Source organism: Hirundo rustica, chromosome 3 (assembly GCF_015227805.2).
Source record: "Hirundo rustica isolate bHirRus1 chromosome 3, bHirRus1.pri.v3, whole genome shotgun sequence".
In the NCBI taxonomy this organism is placed as follows: domain Eukaryota; kingdom Metazoa; phylum Chordata; class Aves; order Passeriformes; family Hirundinidae; genus Hirundo; species Hirundo rustica.
Genome location: NC_053452.1, coordinates 34,679,644 through 34,693,973, shown reverse-complemented (window position 1 = coordinate 34,693,973; position 14,330 = coordinate 34,679,644). Strand labels below are relative to the sequence as shown.

The 14,330-nt window shown below is 38.7% G+C and overlaps 1 protein-coding gene across 5 annotated transcripts in view; it reads left to right on the top strand.

Annotated features, from left to right (window-relative positions):
* The window catches only part of SMYD3 (SET and MYND domain containing 3), a 387,717-nt gene that overhangs the window by 134,667 nt on the left and 238,720 nt on the right, over positions 1-14,330 (top strand). Inside the window, exon 1 of one of the 5 annotated variants that reach the window (XM_058420032.1) lies at positions 8,727-8,736. The exons of the other annotated variants lie outside the window; for them this stretch is intronic. The gene's annotated coding sequence lies outside the window, so the exon portion shown is untranslated. Of the gene's footprint in view, positions 1-8,726; positions 8,737-14,330 lie in introns of those variants that run through there. 5 annotated transcript variants of the gene reach the window in all.

Here is a 14,330-nt window from a genome sequence, read left to right as displayed (position 1 = left end):
TATGTTTATTCACCGGCGGGCGGCACGGGAGTCATCTCCGAAAGGCGTGGCCGCCCCGAACAAGGCTCTTTGCTCTCTATTTATTTTCCAAGATCTTACATACAACACATATGCATAACCCCAGCACCTCTCATCCCCGCTCTCTATTAAAATGGGGCTATCAGTCCTTCACGCGTGCGCAGTTCTTCTCTTGAATTGGGTCGGTGGTCTTGAATTGGGTCAGTGGTCTCAGAGGATGAAGTCAGCAGAGTCTTCATCAGGTCTCTGTGACCCTCTGGCATGATCCCCTGCTTCATGATTGATTGATATGAAGTCCAGGTATTGGCCATTGCTCTTAGTGGTTTCAATCTGTTCTTATGACGGTTCACTTACTCCGCTTTTTCTATAAGCAAGCTCATAATATAACAGTTAGCTCTTGCTTAGGCATCTAATAATCATTAACCTACCATTTACTAATCTAACTTACATCTTGATCAATATAAATTGCTTCTAACCCTTAGCTAAAATCTTAACTCTTTAAAATCATGATTCAAGAGGAGCAGTCAGTCCTTCTTTTATGAAGAGTTGAACATGCATTTGGTAGTCCATGTGATGGTAAATAGATAAGCTGCTTTAGTCAACCAGTTCTGGCCGAATCACCACAGTCTAGAAGGCTTCTTCTTTTTAATGCTTGTGGAAAGCCAGAGGTTAATTAACTTCACTCCTCTTGAAAACAGAAAATCTCTGCAGCAGCTACTGACTATATCTTTAATTATTGCATGCTCTGAATCAGAACTGTATGTGGAAGTCAGCTCTGTTTCAACAGCATAATTAATTTATTGAAATGAAATTTTAAAGCTTAGCCCAGGAGTGTATTGCTTGTCTTGCTAATGATAAATGAGTAACATGTTCTGCTGTGTTCCCTTCACTTTCTCAATCCTTATTTACTCATGGACTGTAATTGGTTAGTAGGACACTGATGCCAAGAGGGAACATTATCGCTGTCAAGGCCTGGTCATGTGTTCATGTATGAACATGCAATTTCATGCACCTGAAATCAATGTCAGGATTTCCCCAAAATTCTATGACAGACATTCTACGAACATGACCATTCTCTAAATTTGCAGAAAAGAAATGGAGAAAAGGAAAGAAAGTAGTATGTAAAAAAACCTCCTATGAAACAAAATTATTATAAAGTCAGGGAAATACTCAAATAGTAACAGGGCTTGTTCTTACAGTTTGCCTGAACTCTCCTTCCCTTTTATTCTGGTGATGCATATTCTATGGAGGTGGCACTTGCTTGTATTGGGTACTAAAGTACTGAACAAAGTCCTAGTAAAATGTGCAGTCTCCTAGAAATTTGTGGTTCTGCACCCAGCCTTTTCTGAGTTTGCTTATGAAACATCACATATTCCCTTGTTCACTGTTGAGAGAAGTCCTGTAGTATGCTTAAGAAAGTCAGTGTTGTTGAAGAAGTGCTTGCAACAGTTTCTGAATTTTCTTTTCAGATAAGACTGGCTCATGTATTTAGCTATTAACTTCTTTAATTATTTATAGATTTGGAACCAAATATTCATGTCTCTGTAAATGATTCTTCAGGATATCAAAGATTTCTCCCCATGCACCTTGAAGCATGGACTGCTTCATGGCAATGCTTTCTGTTGGAAGTCTTCTTTAGATGGCTGTCTTTTTTAATCCTTATTATCACTGTTTTGTTTCATTCTGTTGAAAACAAGAAGTCATAATTCTCAGTGTACATTTTTCAGAGCCTCTGGTGGTTTGTTTCAGAATTTTGGAAAATTGATAAAAATTTTGGAGGGCTTTTAGGAAGAGAGAGGGGAAGGCAACAGGTGTTTTAGGTGAGTGCCAGACTTGTCTGGGTGCTGTATGACTTCATATGCTTAGAGAAACGCTTTTCTGTGTACTGTTATGTGTATGTTATTGTTCATGGTGAATGTAGAAGTTTGGTGATTCCTTGTGATCTCAGTTGTGCCCTGGGCTGTTACGTAAGTGGGACAACATTGCAGCAGTAGCAGTGTCAGGATGAAAAATCAATGTATCCCAGCAGCAGGAGAGAGCCACAATGCAGGGATAGTTCTACAGCTTATTTGAGGGACTCCATATCCCTTGTCCCAGTTTCAGTGGATAAGTAACAGATAGAAGACAATTTATTAGTCACTGGCTATTCTGCTGTCAGGCTGGAAGACATGGAAAGTGACCCACTTCCCACTCCTGTAGGTAACATTTCTTTTTCAAGAGTGATGTTTATATTTTATTCATTTTTATAGATAAATACTTGAAGCTTAAAGGATTGTTACCTCACTTCTCCCCCGAGTAGTGTGCTTGTTTTAAAAAACACAAATAAATGAAATACCGTTATTCCATTCGCTGGTTTGGTTCTCTCTAGTTATTCTTTGGGATTTAAAATGGGCAGTTTTGCATGTTCATATATACAGAAGTACATGATTTTAGTGATTGATGGCTTTTTTAATGGTGTGGAAATTTTTTCTTTAAACTTTGCCACCCATAAAAATTGGTATAGTTTACATTCAGAATTGTCTTCTCTTTTTTGGTGTTCTCTGACGTTGTGTGGGCTTTGGAGATCAGCTTCGTGCCACTACAATTGTTGGCAGGTATTCAATCCTTAAAATAATTGCCCATCTGTGTAACTCTCAGTGAAAAATTAACCATTCAGAAAGAGGAGCTGTGACATAATTTGAAGTATGATTTGACAACATGTAAGATAACAGAGGAAAGTTAGAGGTAACATAATACACAGTCTATCAAGTAAAGTTGTTCATGCATCTCTGAATTAATGATTCACAGAAATGGCAACTTCCAGAATAAAGAGACAAAAAAGTCCAGGCAGAATTTAAAGAAAATTCTGAACATGAAAGAAGATGTAATCAAATGTTTCCTAGCAGAAAGAGCTGAAAGAAAAGAATACAAAATGTGTGTGTTGGGGTGGGTGGGGGCTTGGGAAGGGCTGGAGGGGAAAAGAAAAAGTAGCATTTGAGAGAAAAAGGCAGAGAAAATGTGTTCTTGCTATCTGTGGGTAGCCAGAGTTTGTGAGAATCAGCTTTCTGATGAACTGCTGGTTTTGATCAATGATTAAGGGAAGATAATACCAGGAAATGTCTTTCTCTGAACTTTAACTCTCATAACTCATTACTGTGATGAATGTCAAAACTGATAGGGGTTTCTTATGCAGCTGTGTGTCTGAATGTTATCTGTTTGCTCTAGTCCATTCTGGGTGAGCTGAAAAAGTCACCCCTGGTGGGGTAGTCAGTGCTGCGAGTAGCATCCTCCTGGGCCTGAAGAGTATAGGCTGGACAGGAATTTCTGTCTCTTCAGATACCAAAACTTTTTACCATTAATAATTCCACCCCCAGACCTGTACTACAACCTAATGTTTCTTCACGGCCTGAGGTTGGGCCTACCACTGGAGAAACTGGGATGGTTAAAGGCAGAGAAGTGGGGTTAGATGTGACTGATTGCGTGTCCCTGAATCAAGCCTGGCATGGGCGTATGATTTGCTGTTTGAAGCCCCAGCTCTGTGTCCTGCCTCCAGGTTATGGAGTACTTTGAGGCATTTGAAAGACCTTTGGCTGCACCGCAAACTCCAATAATGTCAAAATGGAATACTTTTTTTTCCTCTGTGTTTGAAAAATGTTATCTTCCCAGTGGGCTCTGCTGTTTTCATGGTTTAGCCCCAGACAGCAGCCAAGCCTGAGGCAGGGACCCACTCAGTCCCCCCACAGTGGGGTCAGGGAGAGAATTGGAAAATAAAAAGTGAGAAAACTCATGGGCTGAAATAAAAAAAGTTTAATAGGGAAAGCAGAAACCGTGCACAAAAGCAAAACAAAATAAGGAATACATTCATTGCTTCCCATGGACAGGCAGGTGTTCAGTGATTTGGGATACAAACCAAACACCATCACTCTGAACGTCCCCCCTTCTTCCCCTAGCTTTATGTAGTGAATGTGAGCTGTATGGTATGGAGTATCCCTTGGGTCAGCTGTGTCATCTCCCCGCTTCTTGTGCATCCCCAGACCACTTACTGGTGGAGAGAGAAGCAGAAAAGGCCTTTGCTCTGTGTAAACAATGCTCAGTGTTAACTAAAACATCCCTGTTCTTTCAACACTGTCTTGAGCTCAAATCCAAAACACGGCCCCTTACCAGCTACTCTGAAAAAAATTAATTCTATCTCATCCAAAACCAGCACAGCTACACATCTCCAGAGTGGAAGGTGGGGCTTCAGCTGCTGTTTAGCCATCTGAGATGACTAAATAACCACAGCCTGACTGTCTGTCCTTCTCCAAGACTTCTTGGTCTTGACAGGAAATTAATTTGAAACATGAGTAATATTTTTTCTGTACATTTAGCAAGTAACCCATGATAATTTGGGAAAATATCTTGGGAAAAGCATCTCCTACTCTGTTAAATGCCTCTGCAATGAACTTTCCTGTAGTACTAAAGGTTTGGATTCAGTCATGTTCCAGAAATGCTTAGATGTGAAATGTCTGTAATTTGTAAATGACATATTGCTTTATATGTGTGTGTGATATAGTCCGACATATGACTCACATCTAAGAGCGTACGTTCACAAACTGCCAGAGAAAAAGCATTTCTTTGCCAGGCCAGTGGCTGACCTTCAGATCTACCAATTCATATATATCCTGTTTCCTCTCATGCTTTGCTTAAATGCTCCTAGTGCATTTGGGTCTCAGGAGGGTTATTTGTGTGCATATACGTGTGTGTAAATAGGCATATGTGTATATAGGGGTCTTATGTGTATAGGAGTATAAATGTATTTATGCATGCTCATTCTAGTATGCAGCCTTCATGGATTGAACCATTGCTAGTAGAATCTGTCATCTAGAAAACAAAATACGTGAGCAAAATAAAAAAATCCCAAAGAACTACACTTGTTAACTAAAAAGTAAATATATCCATATACCTGTTTATGTATTTGCATATTTTTGTTAAACACCAAATTTCTGAAATTTGAGACAGTTACTAATTAGTTTCTTCATTACACTTTTTGTGAAGGTTAACCTGTTGCATTAAATAAAGAGAGAAAATTGTTGAAAAGAGTAAATGGTGGAGAAATGCATGAATAGTTTTACAGATTAGCCATCAGAGCTGCAGTAAGGCAGATGGAAAAAGCACAGCTCCACTTCAAAACATGGTTGCTTTCCAGGTGCTTTGATCAGTGTGTCAGTTCCAATGCCAGCTTTAAATAGCTGCACTGTGTGCAGGATTTTTTAAGAGCAGCACATAGTGAATATGTGTGTTAATTATATATATATATAAACATATATATATAAACCCCCCCCCCCCCCACACACACATTTATATATATTCTCAGTGTATTAATTTAAATATCACCACTTTATTTTCTCATTTCCATGTCCAGGAAGTGATGTTGTGGACAGCAGAGATTACAGTGGAACAGTAATGATTGGTTACTGGTTCATGTTTGTTAAGGTTTTAGATAACCTAAATTATTAGTTTTTCTTTAATACATTGTGCATGCTAAACTATTTGAGATGTTGCACAAGGTAAAGTGTAAAGGCCAAGCAAACTTTTATGTTTTATGTATGAGATGTTTTGTCATTAACCAGAAATGACATTTGAGCAACCTGCACATGCCTTGTGTGGATAGAATGGGCATCCACACAGTGACTATAGCCAAATAAGAAGCTTAGCTTGATGCCAAATTTTCTTGCACTCACTTAGCAAAATTATTTTCAGAATATATGGCTGTGTTTCATTACTCATCTCTGGGAACAAGAGTGATGCTTATCAAAAACTGGGTTTTGTTTCAGCATCTACATAAACTACAAAAAATGGGCTGCTTTTGGAGGTCTGCAGTAGCAAAAGTGGCACTGCAATACTGTAACTGCTATGTTAATTGTGTGAGCTTGGCCCACTGTTACATGAGTTATATTGAATGTATGTGCACAGCAAACAATGAATTTTTGAACTTCTGAAATATGCAAATATTTTAGCAAACTAAGCCATATTCCAATTTAACAGGAGATGTTAAATTAATGAGAGCTGTAATCTCCCACCACTAAAAATTACATATGAGCTCATATTACATATGAGCTTCCTTCCCCTTGTACAAACAAAATCAATGGTGAGAAATCTTCATTTGAGGACAAAGGGAGGATTATGTCAATCCATGGTCATTGGTTTATATAATGTCACTGACAAGCCCTAAGGCCAAATAAAACCCATTTTTAAGGTTGGGTTATGCTCTGAGCAATGTAACCTGCTAATTTAGCTGTAAACCTGTTTCTTTTCTTTATATACTTAATATAGAATCATAGAATTAAGTTTGAATGAGCCCAGATTAGGTGAGGAAAATGTTCTGTTTCATCACTGAAATGGTCCACATCAGCATATTTCTCTCTGCCTAATGGCCTTCAGGTGCAGAGTGTTGCAGGTGATGCCTCTAAGGGGAACTTTCTGTTTCAGGAAGGTTGTGGTGGTGCCTCCATTGCTCACAGGTCTTCAACCCAGTTGGTGTTGGGTTCCTCATTTGAGTGTAGTAAACACAAACCACCTCTGGCCTCTCATTACTGCCTCCTCTTCAGCCCCCAGCCAGCAGCACACCAGATAGTTTGGGCAGTGTGTACTGTGAAAGCAAAGTGGATCTGCCACCATTTCCCACCTCTGCAGCAGGAGAGGCTGCTCCCAGGGCTGGCACTCAGTGCCAATATCCACCAGGTCCAGGGTCACCTCCTCACCCCCGGCTGTAGGCCACTGAGTTGCTCTTACCGTATAGCAGAAATGCTGCAGTCTTTCTAGGGTTTGTGCAGCTCTCCTATCACCTAGAAGCCAACACAGATAATTTTTTACTTTTCGTTGTCCTTCATGGACATGTCAAGTCATCATTTAATTATTAAAGATATCAGGTAGAGTGAACGTGAACTGTGTGAAAGGTATTGGATAAAAAAAATTTTAAAAGCCAACTTGTAAAGAACTTAATAAAAATGTTATAGTGAAAGAATAAAAAGAATGACATAGAAGAATCTCAGTAGCATAATTCCTACATGTAATATTCCATGATAGCAAAACAAAATAGTGCCATACAGAAAAGACTCCTCAGGGAGTAGGAATAGAGACTGTCGAAGTATTTAGATGACTTTTCAGAGGAAATTGCAAGAGAAACTGTTGAGAGAATAAACTCATTTTGTGAAATTATAATCCAATACACCATCTGGGAATGTGCACAGTTCCAGCTGAGCAAGACGTCTTGGTGGTTTGGTGTGATAAATGCTAACTCATTGTAAAATCCCATTTTCCTGATGCTGTTAATTTATTTCTTCTGTTGAGGGGGGAAAATAGACATAAATATACATAACTTTATATCTAAAAAAGAGAGTAGTAAGAGTACAGAATAAATGAAAATATTTTCAGTACATTGAATTGCTGAAAATTCACCATTTGTTAGAAAAGTTAATTAGTGTCTTAATTACATTGTACTACACGAACTACATTGATTTAAATGTTGGACACAAAATGCATGTTGGACATATTTTCATGTATGTATTTTAAAAGAAGCTGATGAAATTTGCTGTGATATGGGATGTCTCTAAAATGTCCTTTGCAAAATCATAATTTTCAATATATTTCTAATTCAGTATGGATGAATAAAGTCTTTAAAAACAAATAGATTAGGTTTAAGTTAACAGTAAGTGATAAATAAGAGGTTTCCACCTCAACCCCAAGTAAGTTACCATTGCCAAGGCAATTCCTTTTTCTTGCGGGTTAGCAAAATGGGAAAAGCTCTGACTTTTTGGATAACAAAAGCTTTGGCAATCAAATGTGACTGTGTTAGCGTGCACTAATAGTTATGCAGTGTGCAATTTATTTTTCATTACTACATGTTGCACATAATTTCAAGTTGTATTGTTTATAATAAAATACTTCTTAATGGTTACAGGTGCTTCGCATGGGGAGCCTCTGAAGAGTGTTGTTAACCTAGATATTGATGTCTTTTTAAACTTGGTTTGTTATGTCAGCAAGTAATTTTGGGGAAGAACAGCTGCTGGTTTGTCCCCTCGTGCATTCCTGAAGCCATCTCAGAACCTAGCTTGAGGTTTGATCTGTCCCTTGCCGAGAGGTTCTGGGGGCTGGGTGTCCTCTCAGTCAGCTCCTGCTGCCCCAGGGCTGCAAGCACCGTGCCGCACATGGGGAGCCTTTCTAATCATCTTCATAAAAAAATGTCCTGGTCGCACACAATTTCCTTTTAGCAGATGCTCATATTCATCAGTGATATTTTAAGCAAAACACTGAACAAAATGGATCCCCTCTCAGTTCTGCATGCTATTCCTGCTCCCCTGCCCACTGGGCTCTGTGTCTCACCTGTTCCTTCTGTGTTTGTCCCACTCTCCCCAGGGCTCTGAGCTCTGGTGTCCATCCAGCCTGAGAAGTGCTGGAGGGTTGCCTGATCCTTGGCTCCTGAGCTCACAAGGGTGCAGGCAGTCCTGTTGCCATATTATGTGAGGTTTTGTGAGATGTTTACAGCTCTGTAACTGAATTTCCCACAGCCTAACTGTAAACATCATGTTTTCCACATTCCTTTCTGATGATAGTCAACTGATGGACTTCTAGCCTGGCCAGTGGGATGGAGAGGTAGTAGCCTTGTTCTCCAATCTCTGGCCATTCTCCAAAACCTATAAAAGCGAGGTCTTTGTAAATAACAAAGTTCTTCTTCAGCCTTCATCTTCTGGAGTCAGATCTGTGAGTATTTATTTGTGTCCTCTAGCCACACAGTCCCTCTTGCCCCCAGTGCTCTTTGGGGGAAGAGGAGAGGAGATGGGGTTGTTAACTGTGGCCTGCCGGAGATCATGGGAAATACGGAGCAAGATGCAAAATGGGAAGCTGACTGTCTTAAGGTTATTAAGTGTAGTAAGCTAGGATTGTAATTGAAAGGTTTTTAATTACCATCTCTGAAGCACACTGAGTTGAGTCTGTGAGTGAGTATCTTTATCTCTTGGGCCAAATTCTCTGTTAGTACCAAGTCACAAGGGTTGCACTGAATGTTGCTCTGGTAGTATTGGTATAAATGAGAATATAGAGAAGAGGAGTAAGGAAAAAAAAGCCAACCCTGAAGTTTTGGAGTATGAAATACGGCATTGTTCTTTTGTTTGATCTTGTTTTTCCTTCTACTGCAACAGGTCCTGCTTATCTTTGAAGCTGGTCTTGGAAGGAAATACATGCCTTATTTTGATTTTTTTTTTCAAGAGCCAAAAATTAATAAAAAAGTAAACCAACAAAATTATACCTGTTCTCTTTTTTTTTAATTGCTTCACTCTTTGGTAGTTTTGTAATGGTCAAATGAGATTAGTTATAAATTTCATTCATTATTTTTTAATATTTCCTCCTTGACTGCTTAAGATCTTTGTGAACAAAGACTGCAAGGCGGTAGATAAATAACAAATGAAAAAAAACCCCACCAACACCAAAAAACCCACCTCTTATTCCTTGCAAACAGTCCAGCCCCATGTCTCACTCACATCAAACAAACTCTTAGGATATTAATATTTCTAATAACAGTTTTTGAGTTGTCTGCTAATATGTGGTGATGTATAAACACCAAGAGAGCTGAAGGTGACAAATAATAAATAATGTGCCATCAGAAAATAGTTAATTACTGTACAAAATTGAGATAGCAAGCCTTGTGTGCAGGGAGGGGTGGATCAGTAGCAGCAGTTATAATTCATGGGAGGTCAAGCCATAGATGAAGGAAAAGCTTTCATTTGTAAACATTGTCAAGCCCAGGGGGAAGCAATTAGTGATGAGAAACAAGTTTCTTTTCGTGTCAATCTCATCATGAGGGCTTTTTTGGTTTGTTTTTAAATAAGGGGTGCTGCTGCTGCTTTTTTCCCCCAGAAACCAACAAAAGGAGCAGGCACTATAATGTAGATTGAAGAGGAAATTCACCTGTCAGTTTCATGAACAGATTAATGCTCATTAAACAGACCAAGGTCTCTGAATGTGTTTCTTGGAAGAGAAGGCCAGATTTAGTTTCCGAGTGCAGCTCTGAGTCAGTACAAGCTGCTGGGTGCTATTAAAATACTTGTGGGATTCTGTTTTGTTTAGCATCGAAGTGTTTCTGATTGTCTTTTACATGAGATCAAAGAAAAAAAACCCACTTTTGAAACATATTAGTGCTACCTTGTGTTTTTGCCATAATTAATTTGTTGTTAGTTTTTATCTCAGTAAAAGACTCTCCACCAGTTCTGTGCTTTTACGAAACTCATGTTTATGTATATGTCTTTGTAAAAAGAGCTACATAAATAAGATAAATTTAGCTGCTGTGGGACTGTTCTGTGCAGAATTTTCTTTATAATTTTGAACAACATTCTGGAAGGCATGAGGTCCAACAAATTCTTCTTTACATTACAGGAAAGATCAGCTTCAATTTGAACAGCTGATAGGTGAAGGTGTGGATCCAATAAGAAAAATTACCAGGGCATTATTACTGGGAACCTGAAGAAGTAGAAAAAGGATTTAGTGCAGTTGTTTAAAGCTACTTTGTTACCTTGTGACTTCAAGAGGCTTATGACATCCTGGTTAAAGAAAAAAAAAGCTCCAAGGTAAATCCCGAAGCAGTATTTCAGAGAAATTGAATAGGAACTGTTGTAAAGTGGAAATTATGGGCATGTGGCCCTTAATTTATGTGAATTTAAAGGCCCTATGGAAAGGAGCCAACACAGCAGTTGTAAAGAGAAGATATGCTTCAGAAATCAGTGTAATTCCCTGATGGTCTCTGCGAGTGTATGTAAGGGAAGTCTCTCATTAAAGGCTCTCAAAGATATTAAATTCCCATGAAGTAAGAGAATGATCCATTGACTGAAAGATAAAACAGAGAAGATGTATTGGTTAGCTCAGCTGGAGAAGAGAAGGCATCAGTGAAATCCAGTACGGGTGCAAGCAGCACAACGTACTCACACATGATACAGGAAAGAGCTTACATACTGTGGTAATTAATGTTTGATCCAGTTCAGTGCACAGACATCTTAAATGATGCACAAGAGACGGCGACACATCAAACCTCGGAAGTAGAAATGGAAATTATTGCACAAGGAATTGGAAAACAGACAGGGAATATCAGCAGCAGTTTGTGGGTCAGTGGTGCTCTCGCATTTGGACCCTTCTTCCCTCTCCATTCATAAATGAGTAGTAGATCTGAATTAGGTATCTAGAGGGAGGACTGAGATTATGGAGCAGTTTGCATTCTGGAGAATCCTCACCTTAGGACTCTCCAGGCTGGATAAAGCAAGTGGGAAGAATGTATTTTTAAGCTGAGTTTTGTCAGCCTTTACCACTGATACTTTTCCTGAATTTAAATACAATAGATAACATGTGTCTTTACACAAACAAGCTCCTATCACTAAAGAGTTTAGATACAATTTTAAAGTGAATTTTCAAGAGAGTTGTGCAATTATTAAGCAATCTTGCATCAGACTTCTGGAGCTTTAGCTGCTATTCCTGCACAATATGCCGCAGTTCTTCTGCTGAGGGAACCACACAAATACAGTGCTTCTTTTAAGATTATGAAAACTGATACAGGCACAGATAGTGCTAAATTGTAGTCACTGCATTCATGGCTACAGCCTCCAGTAGTTTCTGAAAGTATCAAAAGTCCACCTTGCATTGTTCAATTTTGGTGGGTTTGTGTGAATTCCTGGCCTTGGATGAAGTGCTTTTTACATTAAAATTCACCCTTTAATCAGAGACAAGCACAGCAGGAAAATTAAGGAGCTGTTTTTGCTAGAATTGCTTTTGATGTTGGATTGCATGGAGCATGGGGCACTGATATGAGGGAGAAGAAATAGGGAGAAAGAAAATCTAAGCAAAGCACTTTCAACTTCCTCACTTTTATTACAGTTATGGACAAAACAAATGACATCTTGCTCATTTTGTTGTTTCCTGGCTTTGCCTGGACTCTTATAGGAGATTGCGGCTTGAGTACAAGTATATTCTTCTCTCTGTTACTGCTTCATGTTTGGTTTTGTTCCATCAGGATGTTTGCATAACAACCTGCTCCACTGGCTGCTATCCAGGTAAATGCTTACATCTAGCAAATAGAAAACCTGTTTTCCCTTTAAAAAATAATACATGGAAGGTTGTGGGGAGACAGATGGAGGAATTTAAATAATTGTATACCATTTAAATACTCATGGATAATGTGTGTGGTGTGGAAGATGGAGAGCAAAGGGCAGCTGCATCAAAGGGAGGACATTTTGAGGACTGGCTGTAGACCAGAACATTTGCAGCCTCAGATGATGATCCGGTGAAAGTATACCTTGACACAGTGGAAGAAAGGAGGTAAATAGGCACATCTGGGTTCTACCAGCCTCTTTGATCCTTCCTGCTAGCAAAGATAGCTATTTTGTGATGAGGAGAGTATGAGACCTTTAATGTTCACTAAAAAGTCCCAGCTTTTTTGCTTCAGTGTGTTCAGTAAAAGCCCTTTAAATCAAAATTCTGCTCCTATTTCAACATGGTTGCAAATGAAACTTGCTAAAACCTGATGAATAGGCTCTACCAGCTTTCTTTGCTCCGTGTTTGATTGATTTGGTTCCTTGCTTGCATAGCGTGTTTAATATCTCAGATACTAATTCCTTTTCTGTGTGTTGACGTGCACTCTGCAGCGCATCTTCTGGTATTCAGCTATTACACCTATGATAAATGAACCCTGTAATGTCAGGTATACTGAAAATCAATGCCGTTAATATGCAAACAAATACCAGACCTGTAACCTCTCTAAAGGGAAAGCATCTCAGGAAATACAGGAATCAAAACCTTCATGATTTGGTGTTACCTTGTGAAATTTGCATTCAGAATGATAATTCAGGCTAATGGCTTCATGCTCCCGTGGGGCAGCTGAAATAGATTTCTGAAATGGCAGAAGAAAAGGGTATAGTAAATAAATGCAATGAGCTGTCAAAGAATATTTCTACATCAAACAAGTCTCTGAACCTTTTTGTGCTTCATAATCTGACCTTTTCTAGCTGCTCCGTTTTTTGCCTGAATCAGATCATAAAATGAAACACATTAGCTACAAAATAAAAATAATAACTATAATAATAAACCATTTATATAGCCACTAAAAGTGTTAGAAGATTGTAGAGAAAAATTCTATTAATTTACAGTGGATTGGTGAGAGCAAAACACCCTTTGATTGCGGTTGCTAGGCAACCCTTTTCTGAGCAGATGTAGGTACCATTCCTGTTTGTTTAACAACAGCCGTACTGGAGTCTGGCCGCAAAATATGTTACAGCAGCAGCAGGGAATAGCAAGGGAGAACAATTTTAGCACTGTGATGCTGAAGTATCTTTCTCTTGCATCCTTCATGCATGAATAATACAAATGAGATTGCATGGAGAAAGCTTGGCAGATTGGACAAAATAACAGGTTTTCACCTGTTGATCACAAAATGCTTTGTTAAAAAAAAAAAAAAAAAAAAGTTTTTCATTATTCCCATTCTGCGTATATGGAAATGGGACACAGAAATGTTAGACTTCCCTAAGAATAGCTGCTGTAACTGCACATTAGGCAGCAACAGGGCTCAAAATAGACCCCAGGTATTCTCAGTCCCACACTCAGTGGTCTGTGTAGAATTTGCACAGGATATTTACCCTCAGAATATTACAATACAGCCAGCTATACAGGATGATATTGTGGTATTTCTTTTACAGGAAGCATTATTAATATTCAGGGCACTGTATCAGTGCTTAGAAAGACAATAACTAGAGTGTTTCAAGAAATGTGATCTATGCTTATGTATAAACACTGGTGTAACATATGTGCTTTTCATTTACACTTAACTCCCAGAATATGCTTACTTATGTTATTTACTTTTACAATTCAAAATTCAGTATATTTTATTCCATACAAAGAGTGAGAGACCGGTGTATTTGGATGTCAATTCAAAAGTCATGTTCAGGGTGTTAAAGTGTGGTGATTTCCTTCCAGAAGACCTCAGATTTAGCAGGCCAAATGTATTCAAAAACACTTGTTTCAGATCTTTGCCACTGGGACTGGTGAAAATAACACTCTTTTGCTACTCTGTTGTGTGCCATATGTTCTGATGGCTTTTGGCATGGGTGTCTGAATGAGGCAAAGAAAAGATGAAAAGGGTTCATCATTCCATCCAATTTTTACACTACAAATAATTAAACTGTAATTTAGAGAATATGAGGTTAAATTACTGCAGTTGGTACTGAGTAAAAGGTAATATCAGTGATAGTGTTCAGTTTGTCTTTTTAGTTTCACAGGTTGTGAGCAGGCTTTTTGTTTTTAAACCCTGGATATAGGAGGGAGGA